General features: G+C 39.4%; 1 protein-coding gene across 2 annotated transcripts in view; it reads left to right on the forward strand.

The window, feature by feature from the left end:
* The window catches only part of LOC120540567 (coiled-coil domain-containing protein 60-like), a 109,570-nt gene extending 98,721 nt beyond the window's left edge, over window positions 1-10,849 (forward strand). The window contains exon 16 of one of the 2 annotated variants that reach the window (XR_005635820.1): window positions 2,243-2,628. The gene's annotated coding sequence lies outside the window, so the exon portion shown is untranslated. Of the gene's footprint in view, window positions 1-2,242; window positions 2,629-10,613 lie in introns of those variants that run through there. The other variant, XM_039771408.1, reaches the window with a different exon arrangement.
* Window positions 10,850-17,021: the final 6,172 nt, after the last annotated feature.

Below are 17,021 nucleotides of genomic sequence, written 5' to 3' on the forward strand. Positions count from 1 at the left end.
GGTAATATCAAAAGAGAAAATGTTTGAGCCGGGGATGATACCGTGATGTACCATATTAAGAGCCAAACGTCAAAGCTGGAAGAATTCACAAACCAAAATGATCAGAAGACCACCAAACCTACAAAGAGTTGAGCACAAAATGGAGCTGAAGAGCTCAGCTGAGAAGAGGCTGTGTCTTAAGTAGTCCTCAGACAACTGCAGCACCTGTATCTTTATTACAATGAAACAGGAGAGAATTCATTAAATCGGCATAGTAAACAAACACCAATGAAAAAATAATCAATGACTTTAAAATACCAAAGCGCAAAATTAGAAATAATCGAAAAAGAAAGAAACAGGAAAAATGAGACAAACCCAAGGAGGTAGCTCCTATTCCAAGTTAAAGCAATTGACCTTTGTGTTATGGGGGGAATGAAGTATTCAGTACAAACATCCATTAGAACAGAGAGGAAATGTTACTGTTCCACAGGTTAAAATGCATGTTGAGTCTAAAAGGCACTTATTTAGAGCTGATCAACCAGTAGACATTTCCTTTTTGCATGTATTGTATGTGTTGATGGCTGTGAGAACTCCGGGCTGGATACCCAAAAGGTGTGTTTCAGGATCAGAGCCCACTTTAGATCCTGCCCAGTATGTCCAGGGTTTTGCCAGTCTCAAGGCAATGAGTACACCTGGTGCACATTAGGGGGCTTTACACAGGATGAAGAGGATGATGTGCCTTGGAATCAGTGCTTACATTTTCGAATCCTTGGCAGCTTTAATGTGCGTACCAGCAGTGTTCAAAGTAAGAGCAGACTGAAACCATGTAAAGAACTGCAGTGTGGTCAGAGGAAGTCAATGACTGAAAAGAAAAAACAACAGATCTCTGACAAAATAGTTTGTGGTTTTTCTTGCTAACATCACTATGAACCTGCTAGAATGCAGTTATTGTATCTGATACAGTATCATCTATGAATTGTACCAAACCATCAGTCACTAATTCAGCTAAAATAAAAGTATGAGTTGGGACAGTGGGGTGCACCATGCAATAGTAATATAATATATTAATAATATATAATATAACAGACAGTTAGTCTGTATGTGATGTGGCTGCTGTGCAGTGGGTGATCACATTGTATCTCAGGCTATCTAATAACCCTGTCCGAGTCTCTAAGGCAAGCCTTTTCAGTCCTCAAGACAAATGGATGCATCCCAAGGACACCTCATCTGTTTATGCCCCCCAGTCCTCCAAGAAGCCTTTTAATGCCAAGAGGTACCCACTTTAGATTCTGTCTGTTTGTGAGCCTTTGAGATGAATTGGCGTTATCACAGTGTTCTTCATGGGGATCCACGTAGCACATTCATTCAATTTCAGATCCTACTTACTATACTCCAATGAAGAATCATGGAGGTGCCAGGCTATAAATCAGCAGTAGTAGGGTGCAAGACTGGCTTTAACCCTGTGAAGGGTGCCAGTTCATTTGTTCATTTTTGAACCAATATTAGGGTTGAGTGGGAGTGTTAGTGCTGGCAACATTGAGTCCAACACCTGAACTGAACTCAAGTCATTTATTCCCTTTTCGAATACCCCCAGCTAAACGGTAAGGTCAGAGGCTGTCAGTGGGATCCATGACGCAGAAATCATCCATTCATTTTAGTTACCCATGTAATGCAATGTTAAGGGCAAAAAGAATGGAGGGACTGGTAAACTTGGGGCAGGATGGCCATTCTTTCATTCATTCACTTTTCAAAAATCTGCAGTCCAATTTTTAGGACTTTTAGAGTCAACACTGGATGCTGTGCTAGATCATCTGTTCATTTATCCATCAATCCATCCATTTCTCCATATCCATGGGTATAATCAGCATTAAATACAAGGCAGCAAAGAACTTAAAATATGGCAGGGGCCCATAACACACTGATAAGTCTTGTCTAATTCTCTCATACTGGAAACGCTATGTAGGGATCGTTTGTTGTTTTGTATTGCAGTCCTGTTTACTTTAGAAAGTGTTTTGTGTGAATGGCACTAAAAAAAATCAGTTTAACTAATTAAACAGAGTGTGATACATGTAGTCTTAGCAATCCTGTTTCTGCTGATGTGGCAGACTACAAACGCTCCATATAAAATGTACATTAACCACTTAAGTCAACAGTAACTTAATGACAGTGACACTTGCAGGCATGGTGCAGCCTGAAATGCTTTACTATGAATTTTCATGGACTTCTTTTTATTTATTTATTTTTTAATTCTTTGAATCTACAGGTCATGCTGTGGCCTGCCTAAGAAGTGTTCCTGTGGGGACAAGCGGTCATGGACAGACTGAGCTAACTAATCTCATTTACTCAAATTTACAACTGGAGGTGTGACTTGGTGGGGGAGGGCACATCTGCTTTGCTGTACTGAGACTGTCTGTTTCCAGATGTGGTCAGGATTGTCTCAGAAGTATCACAATAGGAGTTAAAGGAAAGATTAAAAGTAAAATGCAAAGAAGAAGAAGAAGGGAAAGGCTGCTGGATTTGTGCAGACTAATGCGCAGATCCTGGATTTGAGGACAAGTGCAAACATGCAGGCATCATCCGGCAAAAGCCTCAGACGCCATTAGGGGTATAGACGGAGACATTGGCAGTCTGTAATTCAGAGCAGCTATGATTAAGGAGTGTCTTGGGAGCACCAAAGTAGTAAATGTCAGGGTGGATGAGAGGCGCCGAGGACAGAGATTACAGTCATTCTAATAAGTAGTGGCAATTTTACTACCAGGCTCTCCTAGAGGGCCAGGGAGGAGATTTGTGGAAGTCCTGTGTAGAGACCTTGAGGCAGATGTGTCAGGATCCTAGCATGCTGTGCTAACTTAAGCTGTCCTGTACTTCAGTCTAGGTTTGTAGAAGGCTGTTCTTGAAATGTGTTGATTTGACTACCACTTAGCCTGTCTCAGTATTAACTGTTTAGTATAAATGCCTCTCCTAGTCACCTTGATCCATCTGACCAAAGCTTATAGTCTGCTCAGGATCCTCAGGCAGGATACAATGTGCATTAAAACTCCTCAGCCTGATCCAATCCTTCCACACAGACATGAAGGGTGTTGTCTGGATCAGTGGCACATCATGTAAAACCTTCAGCATCTGCAGTGGTTTGAAACAAGGCTTTGTCTTTGCCCCCACTCTTTTTGGCATCTTTGACGAATCAACTGATAGGGTTTATCTTTGCACAAGGTCTGATGACAAGCTGTTTAACCTTTCACACCTAAGAGCAGAGACCAAAGTCTGGCAGGTCCTCATGCTGTATGCAGATGATCCTGCACTGACCACTCATTCACAACAGCAATTGCATAGACTGATGGATGAGTTCTCTAGAGCATTTCAGGACTTTGGCCTCATTATCAGCCTTAATAATCAACATGATGGGCTACATTGTTGAGAGTCCACCCATACTGGAAGTGGTAAATCAGTTCACCTACCTTGGCCTCACAGTTACTAACACCTTCTCTGTGGATGCAGAGATCAACCAGACAATTAGCCGTGCTGCCTCAGTCTTTACAACATGACTGTCCACAGCAAGGTGAATTTCTGCAAGGCTTGCATATTCAGCACTCAGCTTTAACATGCTACTCCTGACAAGAAGGGTGATTAATGTCTTTCATATGCACAACAAAACTCCTCATGCCTAGTCACCAAGCAGGATCAGGAATCCCTAACCACTACACCACTCAGTAAATGCGCCACTCTCGGGTGCAGGCATTATCCTTTTGTGGCCTAGACTTTATACCACAAGGTGGCAGGTTCATTTCAGGCTTAAGTGATTGTAACCAGAATATATCCCAAATATATGTAAACAGTAAGGTATATGTGGGTGTTGATTAAAGAAAGGCACTATATCAAAAAGCATGTCTTCCATGTAAGTTATTGGTATAATTAGGGATTCAGATTGTGGTGGGGAAAGGGGATGTGACCCTCTCAATATTTTAATGTCAAAATGGGTAGGTTCAGCCAAGGACCCCTCCTGGCAACTGAGAAAAGTTGTTGCAGATCAGATTGCTGGGTGGTAGTGTGTGCTGCATTAATGGCTTTACCAGAATGATGTTCATGGGCTTTCATCCACCCAACAACTCATCCACCTGAAGCGAAGCGTGGTCAGGCCCTACCAGTACTTAAATGGTGGACCATCTAAGAAAAGCTTGGGCTGGTGCTAGAAGAGGTGTTGGTGAGGCCAGCAGAGGGCATTTACTCTGTAGTCTGTGTGTGATCCCAATGCCCCAGTGCAGTGACAGGGATACTGTGGTGTAAATATGGTGCCATTCTTTAGAGAAGATCTAAAACGGAGGTCCTGAACCTATGTGGTGGTCAAAGAGAGTATGGTTTATCCCAATGTCTTGGCTAAATTGCCATTCTGGCCCCTTGACCATTCCCTGTCTCTCATTGGCTCTCTCTCACTGACCCCTTCACCACCTAATAGATAATGTGTGGCGAGCGTACTGGTACTATATATATCTAATTACTTAGTTACTTGTGGAGTCAGGTATTGTGGTTTGCCAAACTCAACAAAACCTATTCAGCACCCTTTTACACAACAATGTCCACATGGAATGACGCTGATCAGTTCACATTAAAAAAAAGGGCTTTATGTCACAATAGCATAAAGGCCTCACTTAGTGGGTTTTCTGTGAATTCCAAAATGTCTCAAATATCCCTAGGAGGAAGGGAGAGGGCCATTGACATGCTGTTGGCGGTTGTGCCTTGTACCAGCATTGCCAGGCCACTCCCCTGTGTCCCACATACAGGTAAGCATTTAGCAGACTGGCAAGACAGATGACTGTCAAAAATCTGGTGGTCTTCAACTGACCACACCAGGACAAGACTGACACTTGGGACAAGTCAGTCTTAGGTATCATTTCAGATCTGCCATCCATACTATTGTTGAAACTGCTGACTGACTAAGACCGTGACAAAACAGGACCCATGCTGTTGATCACATTGCAAAGTGACCTAGCAAGGACCCCTCTGATCATTCCTCCTACATGACGTGACCCTACAGGCTTCACACTGCTCCTGGGGTCACAGCTGTCCTAAGTTATGAATACTGGTGCTGCCTTGACCTGACTTCTCTCCTAATCTTAACACCATGGAACACCGTTGGGATGTTTTGGGTCACAAATTCCACAGATATGACCAACTGCCTGCCAGCAACTCCATCAGGTTCTTAAACAGCAAGCATCCTACAAGTACAGGTTCGGAGGGTACCTGGGAGAGACGGTCACACGAGATACTGAAGGACAGTAAGGTGATGGTTGTGAATGTTCACATCTGGTATTGTACTGTTATTCTCTTTACTGTTTTCTTTCCTGTTAAACAGAGGTTTAAGGATGTGAAGTAAAACACAGTGGTCTGCTAGTAGAAAGAATTTCCATATATATATAGAGTATGAGGAAATGTTTGCATCATGTCCTAGCTGCTGTCCAGCACCATGGCCAGCAGGAGTGTGTTAAAATGCAGAGCTCCATGTTATTCAATAGAAAACAAAAATCAGATCACCTGATGTTCTCCTTACCACTGAGTGCACACTTAGCCTCATTAATAGCATCCATCATCACACGATACAGAAATGAAATGAAGCAAAGGCAGACCACCCTCAACAGTATTCAGCCCTTTCGTGGGGTGTCTAACATGCATACCTTGACACACTTCTGCAAATAACCTTCCATCCTTTCTCTTTCTCACCTTCTCCTCCTCCTCCTCCAGCTGCCACACCACCTGCACTTCAGAACAGGTAACCCACCCAAGGCTTAAAATGTTAGACCCTGGCCAGTACTTGAATGGGAGACAAGCTAGGAAAAGCTTGGGTTGCTGCTGGAAGTGGTGTTGGTGACACCAGCAAGGGGTGCTTACCGTGTGGTCTGTGTATGAATGACAATGTCCCAGTGCAGTGATGGGGACACTGTGATGTAAACATTGGTAATGCCCTTCGGATGAGATGTAATACCAAGGTCCTGACTCTCTGTCATCATAAGGGATCTCTGGGCATCTTTTGAAAAGAATAAAGTGTTTCCCAAAGTCCTGGCTAAATTAGCCCTTCCCACACAGCCTTGTCATTCTTCCTCCCTATTTTTGGCTCTCTCACCACCTAAGAGCTAATGTATGGTGAGCAAACTGGCACAACAATGGCTGCCTTTGCATCTTTCAGGTGGACTCCACACATCGGCGGTGCTTGAAGTGTCTATATAAATCACTTGTAAAAGGACAATATAAACTTAATTAATTATTATTATGGCCAACATTACACTCCATCCCATCTAGGATCACTTCTGGGCTAAAGCTTCACAAGATTATTCACCCCACATCTTCCCTGGTGCCTCTGCACTGCTGATTCTCAGTATATATTAAAAGGGTTAGGTGCTGCAGTGGAGGACTCATAACAGATTATGGAAGCAACAAGCCCACTGATCCACAGCAGGGTCCTGGGGAAGCTGGAGCCTCTCCCAGCAAGCATCAGGTGCAAGGCAGGAACAATCAATGGATGGGGTGCCAGTCCAGCTATAGGGAATTGATTAATGATTTTGTTTGAAGACTGATTAAGAGCTCTGCTTCATTACTTTTGAAATATTTGTACTTAAAAATGTACTGCCAAAAATCATTATTTGGTATTTATCAAATATATATATATATATTGAGATAGATAACTTCAGACAGTAGAAGGAATAATGCGATCGCCTGAATTGATTTTGTGGACGCTTCGGCTCCCTAAAGCGTTTACAAAACAAATACATGCACAGACTCCAAAATCCTTAACATACCCCGTAAGGGTTTACATGACTGCATAGTCGGGTTATTGGCGAAGAAATCCAAATGTGCTAATCAAGTTTTTTCAGAGGTTAATAACCTGATTCCTCTAATCTGAATAAGTGTCATTTTACAGATCAGGTTTCCATCAATAACCGGATAATAATGCAAGCATCATAACCATCTTAGTGCACACTGTGATTGCCACCTATCACAACTGAAAGTGTAGTGGTTATGCGTTCTAAAGGACACACTCGTTTTCCCGCTCCTGTGTGAAATGCCTTGGCTCGAAGTCTCGCGAGACTGTGAAAAGCGCGCTTCGCGTGGCCGGGGCTTGGTGCTTCGCGCTTCTTTGACATTGAACGTTGAACAGCTTTAGCGTGCTAAGGAGGTAAAAGACAAGAAAGAAAAATAAATAAACAGCTGCCCAGGAGTTTTAAAACATGAAAAACACCTGCCTGTCATTCAACAGAAACCTGGGAAAAAAGACAAAGGAGATGGGTAGCCGTTTTAAATTAGGTAAGGGTTTAACCAGCATTATGAAGTGTTTTTTGGCGTGACGCCATTTTGATGTGGGTATTGCAAGATAGTAGCCACAGTTTAAAATACACGGTAATAGCAATATGTCACAATCTTTAAACGTCAAAGAGTATTGTTTGTTTTTACTCAGACACCAGAATTAGAACATAAAAATGTCGGTAACATAAGAGAGGGTTAGTGAAGCCTAAAAAAGAAGGTTTGCAGTAAACATATGGCTACATGATTTTTTTTATTTGAAATAAATATATTAGTTAAATTACAGACTTCCCATTTATAATTATATTATCTTGCTATATTAACGTTTTTGAAGCGTTCTTTGTTATCGTTATTGTGCAGGAATGCCTGCACGTACCTCCGCCACAGCGCGAAAACGAGCCCTAAAGTTGCCGTGCCTGCCTCAAGTCCTGGCAGTGAAATGAGCTAAATGAAAATGCCATCCTTCTAGAGTACATTTATGACGCGTTTGTGTACTGTATAACACGTTCTATGTATTTGACCCACTTGCGTCTTGTATTTCTTCATCTGTACTCAATAGCTCACCGGTGATCATTTCAGCACCGATCTGTTGCATGCAGCGCTAAGCGGACTTCATTTGACAGGACAGTTCGTAATTGCCGCCAGCAAGTTCATCTTTGAGGCAGTGGTGAGCGATTCTCGAACGACTCGTTCTTTTTGAATGATTCTTGGCGCTGGCTCTGTAGCGCATGCGTGCTGTTGTCAGTGTGTTTCGTTCCACGAGCGCGCTTGTCCGTCTCCGGATTATCGTTCTCTTACCTTCTGATTCTTTCGAGTTCGAACTAAATAATTAGCAGCGAATGAGAACCCAATCACTGACGATTCTCTCGTACATCATCGTGTATCATTTTTTGTTTCCTTCAGTTCGTTATTAGTAATGTTATAAACATGATGGAGAAACAATATTAAACTGATACGTTATGGCTCTGTGTACTTTCACCAAATTAGTCGCACAAAATTGAACCTTATTATTGTAATTTGTTACAATTATTTGCTTTCATCTTACTTTAACGAACCCTTATTTTACGGCTAATTGACTACATGAGTCATGCATCATTCATTGAATCTTTCCAGTTCGAAGTGATTCATTACCTGTGAATAATGTTCATTGGTGCTTTCAGACAGGATAATCTTCTACAATATGGTTTATCAGCATGTGTAATGTATATTGGGATATATACATCCACCCATCCATTCTCCAACCCGCTGAATCCGAATAGGGTCACGGGGGTCTGCTGGAGCCAATCCCAGCCAACACAGGGCACAAGGCAGGAACCAATCCTGGGCAGGGTGCCAACCCACCGCAGGATATATACAATAGTTTGTAAATTATTATCAATATACATTCTAAGAGTTATGCAAAGGGATAACGGTTTTTATACTGCTGCCATCCTATCGTTGAATCATATGTTTATTTAAACGTATAGTGTGAAAGAATCGAATCAGTAAAGTGAATGGAAATACCCCTCGCTTTCGGAGGAGATGACTTCATAGCAAACTGCACTTGACTAACGGGGCTTTAAAAGACAGCCATCCTACATTCCAAACCCTTTGCAAGGCGCTCGGTCCCTGTTACACGTGAAAGCTGTGTTTAACTGAGAGCTATTGTGAAAACACAAGTTATGCTTCACCGTTAATCCAAATGTTTTTGGAAAGAGTAGTGATTTTTCTGTTTCTTTACTATAAATGCAGACAATTGATTGCATATTGCTCTAGTATTTGAGTGTTTTCATTTAGACTCCAATGTATTCCCACACTTCAAAAAGATATTTTAGGTGTGTTCTTTACAGAAGACTCTAGAAATGTGTGTGTGAGTGATAGTGCCATCCGATGGACTGGCATCTGGCAAACTAGTGAAGAGACTGAATACAGTAATTAGGTTCATTTCTTCTTTTATTCTATTTTAATTAGTGCTCCCTAATTTTATTTTTGTCTTTTTTCTCTTTCTTAATCATGTAAAGCACTTTGAGCTACATTGTTTGTATGAAAATATGCTATATAAATAAATGTTTTTGTTTTTTAACAAAAGACTTCCTCCTGGGAATCTTGGAAGTATCTTCAAATAAGTGTAGCAATAATATTGAATTAACAGTAATGTACCCTGAAAAAAGGACTAATTAATTAATAGTAAATTGCTGGCTACTAATTGCATTACTTTCACAGTAGTTTACTGTATTGTGTTACTATACATTACAACAAAAATATTATACAGTGACTTCCCAGTAAACTGGGATACAAAATGAATGTGTTGTAGCAGTGTGCAACTGATTAATTACAGTAATGTCCTGACTTTTTACATGGTAACTGTAATAGAGCTGTGATTCAGTAGCTAGTAGGTTCACCGATTTATCAAAAAGAGCCACTATAAATCAGCTTCCATGTGCACAAAAATATCTTCAGCGCACACAGAAAAATGAGTTTGCTAGCCTAGCCATCTTTAAGGTTTTGGTTCTCACAGTGCAAAGGTGAAAGGGAGTCTTGAGGAACAATTTAGAGTGTTGCTACAAAGAGTATATTTACATAAGGAACACTCTGACTTTATGGAAATGTAGTTTTCTGTGCTATTGTGACTTTACAGCAATACAACACGTATTCATAAAATAGTTTTACACACTGAAACAATTAATTGGTATTGAAAGCTAATACAGTGCTAAAATGTAAGTTACTTTTTTTATAAATTTAAAATCATGGTTTTAACCATTTATCGCATTACAGGTTTTTGTTCTTGTGATGTATTTTCACAGGATCCTTTTTCAGTGCCATCAACTATTTTCCCCACATCAAGTTCAGTTTTGAAGGTCCCTAAAGTCCTTCTCCTCTCCACCTCAGTATTTGGTCATTTATTCCTTGCATCTGTAGTTCTCTATCTATCTTGTACAATTATCATAGAGGTTTGCCATCAATGACCCTGTAGCCAGGATTTCATTTTTAAACGTCATCTTACCACACATGTGCAGGAAGTGAAATGGTCTGAAAATGTCCCACAATGCAACGTGGACCAGTCCAAATACAGTTTTACAGTAGTTTGCTGTCTTAAAACAGCAATGGCTTAACATACTGTGATTACATAATACTTTTTTCAATGCAACATTTTATTGTGAAAAATCAGTTAATTTCTGTGAAATGCTGGCAGTTTTTTACAGTGTAAACTGCATGAGGCAACAAAGTCATTTCATACATTATAATAAGCATATACATTCAAAGGTCTGCTGGTGACATGGAACTCTAGCTAAGTATTCATATTTAGCTAGAGTTCTATTTTCATTAGCCATAATATACTGTACGTAATATCCTTCTCTCTTACCCAGGTCAGCCGGTGAACAACGTCAGTTGTCAGTCCAGACTCTTCATGTGTAGTTACTAGCTGATGGAACGATCTGCCCACCTCATTCCGAAGTCTGATTCCCTCAGTTTGTTTAAGAAGCATTTGAAAACTCTCCTGTTTGGTGAGTTTCTGAGTAACCAAGTTACATTGTGATTCTAAGCTCTTCACTTGTGATGAATAATTCTGGAACCTTATCCTGCAACACTTGTTCCTGTAAACAGTCCCCCCCAGACTGATATTTACTCCATTACATTCACCTCTCTTGTAAGTTGCTTTGGAGGAAAGCATCTGCTAAGCAAACAAATGTATACAAAGCTGTGTCTGCATGTTTATATAATGACTTCGAGAGTGGCAACATTTTGAAGGATGCGCTTTGGAACAGTTTTAATTGTTTTGTACATTAGGGGTTCTCTTTGATAGAGGGAACATGTTGTCATTGTGTTTATTCTAGCGGTGTTACCCAGCTTTACTTGGGAAATTTCATGAGGCAGTGGGCCTCAGTTAATCGGATGTATCAGAGTTCATGTGTGACTAAGTACTTCTCTCTACACAAATGAAATATAACCAAGTGTATGTTGTTAAAGGTTTTAAGTCACCTTGGATAAAGGTTTCAGTCAAATAATAACTAAAAATATTATTGGGCCACTGGGGCTGCTTACTCTTGAACACAATTGCGCATGAGTAAAATATTTCTGCATTTGATTAATTTCTGCTTATCCTAATGACTTTGCATTTGTTGATGGTCATTAACAAACACTATTTTACCTAAAACTGTATTCTCTTGAATTGAAATGGGTAATGAGTAGTAATAATGTGATGTATATATTTTATGAATGTGAATATATATTATTACTAGATGTTTATAAGTTTCACTTGTTTATATTGTTCTTGCAAGTAATTTCTTGTGCTTTTCGTCAGTTGTATGTTCAAGGTTGTTGTCATAGGCAAACGATAAAGTGTTAACACTGAATTGTGTTTTACTTTGACTTGTTTCAAACAGCACTGGCCTTTACAGGCTGCACATGTAAGTGGTTTATTCAATGACCTGAATGTCCGCCATTGGCACTAGAGGTTTATATTTTATTGTTTAAAACACTTACAACTCTCAGCAGCCTTGGCAGTATTATACCATTGGGCAGATTCAGAGTGTGCAGGGAATACTGGGGAAAAAGGAGCCAAAAGAAATTTCAGATTGAATCGCTGTCGCCTGTGTACATTTGTTTTTATGCCTCACTCACTGGTGTATTATAGCTACAATCTGCGTTGGATTAGTGTCATTCTGGATTTATATTCTTGTCCTGTGCTTGTTTGTGTAATTTTGTCTGAGATGGTAGATGTCTTCTTCCAAGGAGCACTCCTAACTTCTAAAATTCCTCACATGACACCTGGAACACTGTAGTACAAGGAAGCAGAACTAAAAATAGTTTTTGCTTTAAATACCAAAAGCAGACAACATGTATAGTATAAAAGAGTATTATTATTTTTCTTTTGCTTTTGGTACTAAGAGATTTTAATGCATAGACTATATAAAATCATTTTACATTGTGATACAGGTTTCTAGATTAAACTTTATTGTGTGCGTGAGACTTTGTTATATATGTTTTATATATACAGGTGTATATATATATATATATATATATATATATATATATATATATATATATATATATATATATATATATGGTACCAAGGGATCATTTCTAGTGGCTTTCTAAATATTTATTACAAATTTGACACTTTTTGGGGGGAGGAGGGGGATCTTTTGCTTGATGTAATATGACATTAACTCTTGCATTTTAAGGTCCATGTAACTAATGAGAATTATTTTATTTGTGCATTCATCTTAAGATGAGGAATACTTGAAATAAATATATTAGTTAAATTACAGTTAAATTTCCCCTTGGGATTAATAAAGTATCTATCTATCGATCTACTGGGGGGAAAAAATGCTTGTGGAGTAGAGGAGGATGTAATGTCTTTTCTGATAACCTAACAACAAACACCTAGAAACATTTTTTATAAGTTTTGTGAATATAATAATGGCCCTGAAATTGCACACAAGTTTCCAGAGAAATTGAAAGCAAAGAAATAAAAGTGAACACTAAGTTGTGTCCAGGTTTAAACTGTGACAAGTCCTACCACATGAAGTGCCACCTCTCCGTTTTAGAGCAACTGCCCTTCAAAACATCTGTGCATTTAATTGGGTTGCAGATGGACGAGCAAGAGTTGCTTAAGTGCCTGCTGGTAAGCCGTTCTGGATGTGCTTTTGTTTTTTTTTTTTTTTAGCCTGAGGGCTGTACTTCCCCATACAATAAGGTAAAACTGTCCTTGAAGTGAGAGGAACTCCCCTTGTCTTACTCAGAACAACTGTTATCTGTCCTTTAATAAATGAAAAAGGAAATTGCAACAGGGCTAAAGAATTACCTTACTGCAACTGAACCTTTACAGTTCAGGTCCTGAAACTAGTGCTACCAGAATCCTATAATGAAAAAAGCAGATGTTTGTGTGGATGTGCATTATGCACTTAGGAGTACTGAACAGGGGAAAGTAGCGGTAAGGTACAAATGAAAATAAGTCTGTTCACAAAGGGCGGAAGTACCTTCTGTCCCAATGGGTCTATAAATACAAAGCAACTTGTAATCAATGCAGTAACAGTATTTCAAGGTAGATAGATATTAAAGGTGCTATATAAGATCTGTAAATCACAACAGTATTAATAGATAGGAAAGGTATTATATGAAAAATAACTCCAATGTCTTTACACATCTTAAATTTTGTATATTAGACTGACTGGTGACTCTAAATTGACCCACTGGCGTCCCATCCCATCCAGTAATGGTTCCTTATACTCCAGGACAGGTTTTGGACCACCACAACCTTGTAATGGAGCAGGCAGGTTCATTACAAGAATAAATCTTGCATACAAATAAGTAGGCAGTCACAGTTTCTTTCTCTTCAGTAGTTCTCATCACAGCTGCAGTCTTCAACTATCAAAACATCTTTTAGGATCATAGCAGCATTATGGCACACCATGCTGTCGTATTAGAAACAGGCTTTCATGATTCATTCTCATGTTCCCTTTTTTACCATTGGCTCAATTTCATGACAGCTGGCAGAAAAAACTCCCTGAATTTCACAAGAGTTTATTACAAATTAATTAGCAGTCACCCAGGCAAATGGCAAAAGGTAGACAAAATTAGAACTTGCAAGATATCATATATCAAGGTGCAGCATGCACATAAAGAAGATGATTTAAATAATAGTTTTCTTTAAATAGAAGCCTATTTGCATTTCACTTTAAGTATTAAGTTCCTTGTGTTTTACATTGGAAAATTGAAGAATATCTAAGATAGATATACTGTACAGTAGGAACACTTAAATATTGCAAAACTTCAGTTCTAAATTGGTCCCATACAAGTGAGTGTGCTTTTGTGTATGTGTCCTGCAATAGACTGGCATGTCCAAAGTTAGTTCCTGCTTTGTAGGTATTTTCAGATATTGATTAACTCTTTCAGGGGTGAATTTGACTTTTTGAAATTCAGGGGTAGAGGACAGTAATCGGCTGTAAACTGCAACAAAACTTGTCCATTATGTTGTAGTTCAACTCTGTTTGCTTGAAGGAAAGTTACGTAGCTTTGTCGATTTGACCTTGATTCCCTGCATGTGCCAGAGATGCCAAACAGGCGCCAACAGCAACCACAGCATGTAGCAACAGACGTTTTATGTTGATTTCTCTGTGAAATGAGTGCATTTTTCAGAGTTATTTTGGAAAAATATTCAGCCCTCGGAGTTAATTGGGGTCAGTGTTTCTTTCCAGTGTTTCCAGCTTAAAGATATTAGATATCATTCTTTTCAAGCCATGTATGTTTTTAAAGCTATTGCAGTAGTCCAGCCTTGAACCTGGTGCCTGACTCCACATGAATGATAGAGAAAGTGTGTACTCAGATTGAGAAAGCTGCCCGCTGGCTAGAGCTCCTGGGAAAATGGACAAATGTGCCTGTGAACTGTAATGGTAAAGTGCTGCCAGGGTACATTACATGACCTCCGAGGTTCTCTCTACCTGCTTATCTGCATCAGTACTTCACAGTACATTTATTGTTCCTTTCCTTTATGTCAACTGAAAATTCAGAGGTCTAATCCAGTTTCAATATATTACAGCGACCCTCTATTTTTAAACCCCTGCTCTTTCTGTCTTTGTGATATCAGTTTCATATCGGACACCTGTGAAAAAGCAGGGTTTCAAAAAGACTGGCTCAACAGTTTATCTCTGTAAAATGTGTCTGCTATAAATGCCTTTGAAAGGGGTGAGCACAGTGGTTATTGCTATTGCCTCACAGCTTTGTAGATCTGGGTTCAAGTTGCAGTTTGACCCTTGTCTGTGTGCAGTAGATATGTCTTTCTTTTCTTTGGCATGCTAAAAATTTGCAGAGCAAGTTCATTAGCTATGCTTTGGTGAATATGTTAGTACACTGCCATTCTGATCAGTGTTGGTTCATGTCTTTCCTTGTACCTAATGCCACTAGATTAAACATCAACGTTTTACCATCCTGTTTCTAAAAATGGATGTTTATTCCACATTCCCGTTCATACCAAGCCAAACTGATATACATTTCCAAGTGTTTGTCCCCTTCCAAATGAAGTAATTTTCTCAGGCATTGCCAGCCTAGTACTTTGGGCAGTAGGCTACATTGCCATTCTGCAAATACATACTGTAGCACATTTTATTAAAACGTTGTGGCATGGTGGTTAATGCTGCTGTCTTAAATCTCCATGGAATATGAGTGTGAACTGCACCCTATTTCAATATAACATAAAAACGGGTGGTATAGTGAAAAGTGCTGCAGCCTTACAGGACTGAAGTCTAAAATTTAACCTGAACATTTCTGATGAAATTGACACTCTCTCCGTTAATCTTCATATCTCCTCTACTTGCCATTAGGTTAACTGGTGCCTCTAAACGTACCTAATGTGAGTGTATCCAAGAAATTCAAGTGTATTCAAGAAAGTGATATATATTTTATTCCTTTTTAAATTGACATTTTGCTTTGAGCTCCATGTGGCCCGATTCGTCCCTTGCATTCTGTGCTGCCAGAATAGGCTCCAGCCACGACCCAGTGACTCTGAATTATACGGAGTGAGTTTCATACTTGAGTAGTTCTCTATGCAGCTCTTAAGTGTAGTTTCTCATACCTTCAGCCAAAAGTGTAACTTAGAGATAAATACTTGCTTTAAACACAAATTAGCTTGTTTGGTGAAAATACCCCCCTCCCTTTATGCAACCATTCAGCTGTGTGGGAATGAAACTAAGGAGCTGCTCAAGCAGTAGGTTTCTTCAAGCATTGTTGTAGGGTCCATAGCTTTATTCTTGCAATTTAATGAAAAAACACAGAACCATGGTGAAGGAAGAAGGAAGTAAGTTTGCATAAATTCTTACTGCTTCAGGGCTAAATATCCCCTTATCAAAACAAGGAAGACATGCTTGATATCAGGTCAAAGCAGCATATGAACACAACCTTACCCTAAAGCTGGAAATAAAATAGGGTCTTAAGCAGACATTTCCCAGAAGTTCATTTTGCATATCCTGGTGTTTCCAAAGGCTAAGTAAATAAAGAATTAGCCTGGACTAAAAGTGCCCATCCATGCCGATTTAAAAATTCAATCCCACTTTTGACTAAAAAAACCTATTCAGAAAGCAAAGACAAATAGCTCTTACATAAAAACTTGAGCTACTAAAGTGCTTGCATGCTTTAAGTTAAAATGTGTACTGCGGTTATGAAAAGCACATGTAACTGGACAATAGACACCAATATCAGATATAACTGGGTAATGCTGAAAGACTTATGCAAAACATAGCCCTTAAGTGGGCATTTATAGGTATTCATTGAAATCAACTGCCAAAACAGTCTTGCCTCAGTTACTGTGAAGTGAGGACAGTATTTGCACCCTTTGAACCATTTTGACTTTTCTACACATGGGGCAATACCTTTACCAAAGGCAACTTATAGATTCAGATACAGCTGTGACCTTCCACACATTAAACTGCAAACTAAACCCATTCATAATGTATAAAAGTATGAATTACAATGTTGAGGTTGTAGGCAATGGGAAACCAGATCTGCTCCATATTTCACCGCTTGCATTTGAACAAAACTGGGGGTTTATCTATTGGGTGAAAGATTGTGCAAATCCTGCCTTGCAAGAGAAGTTTTAGAGAAAAGAAAAAAAACTCCCAAGTCAAAAAATGGTGATAAAGAAATAAGGAAAAACTGTTTACTGAGCAAGGATCATTTACCCACAACCACAAATCAGTGGTTCTCAAGATGCAGCAGAGAGGCTTAACTATGTTTAAAGTGTGCCCTGTAGAGGTTAAAACATGTTTCACACAGTTGCA

Source organism: Polypterus senegalus, chromosome 12 (assembly GCF_016835505.1).
Source record: "Polypterus senegalus isolate Bchr_013 chromosome 12, ASM1683550v1, whole genome shotgun sequence".
Taxonomy (NCBI): Eukaryota; Metazoa; Chordata; class Cladistia; order Polypteriformes; family Polypteridae; genus Polypterus; species Polypterus senegalus.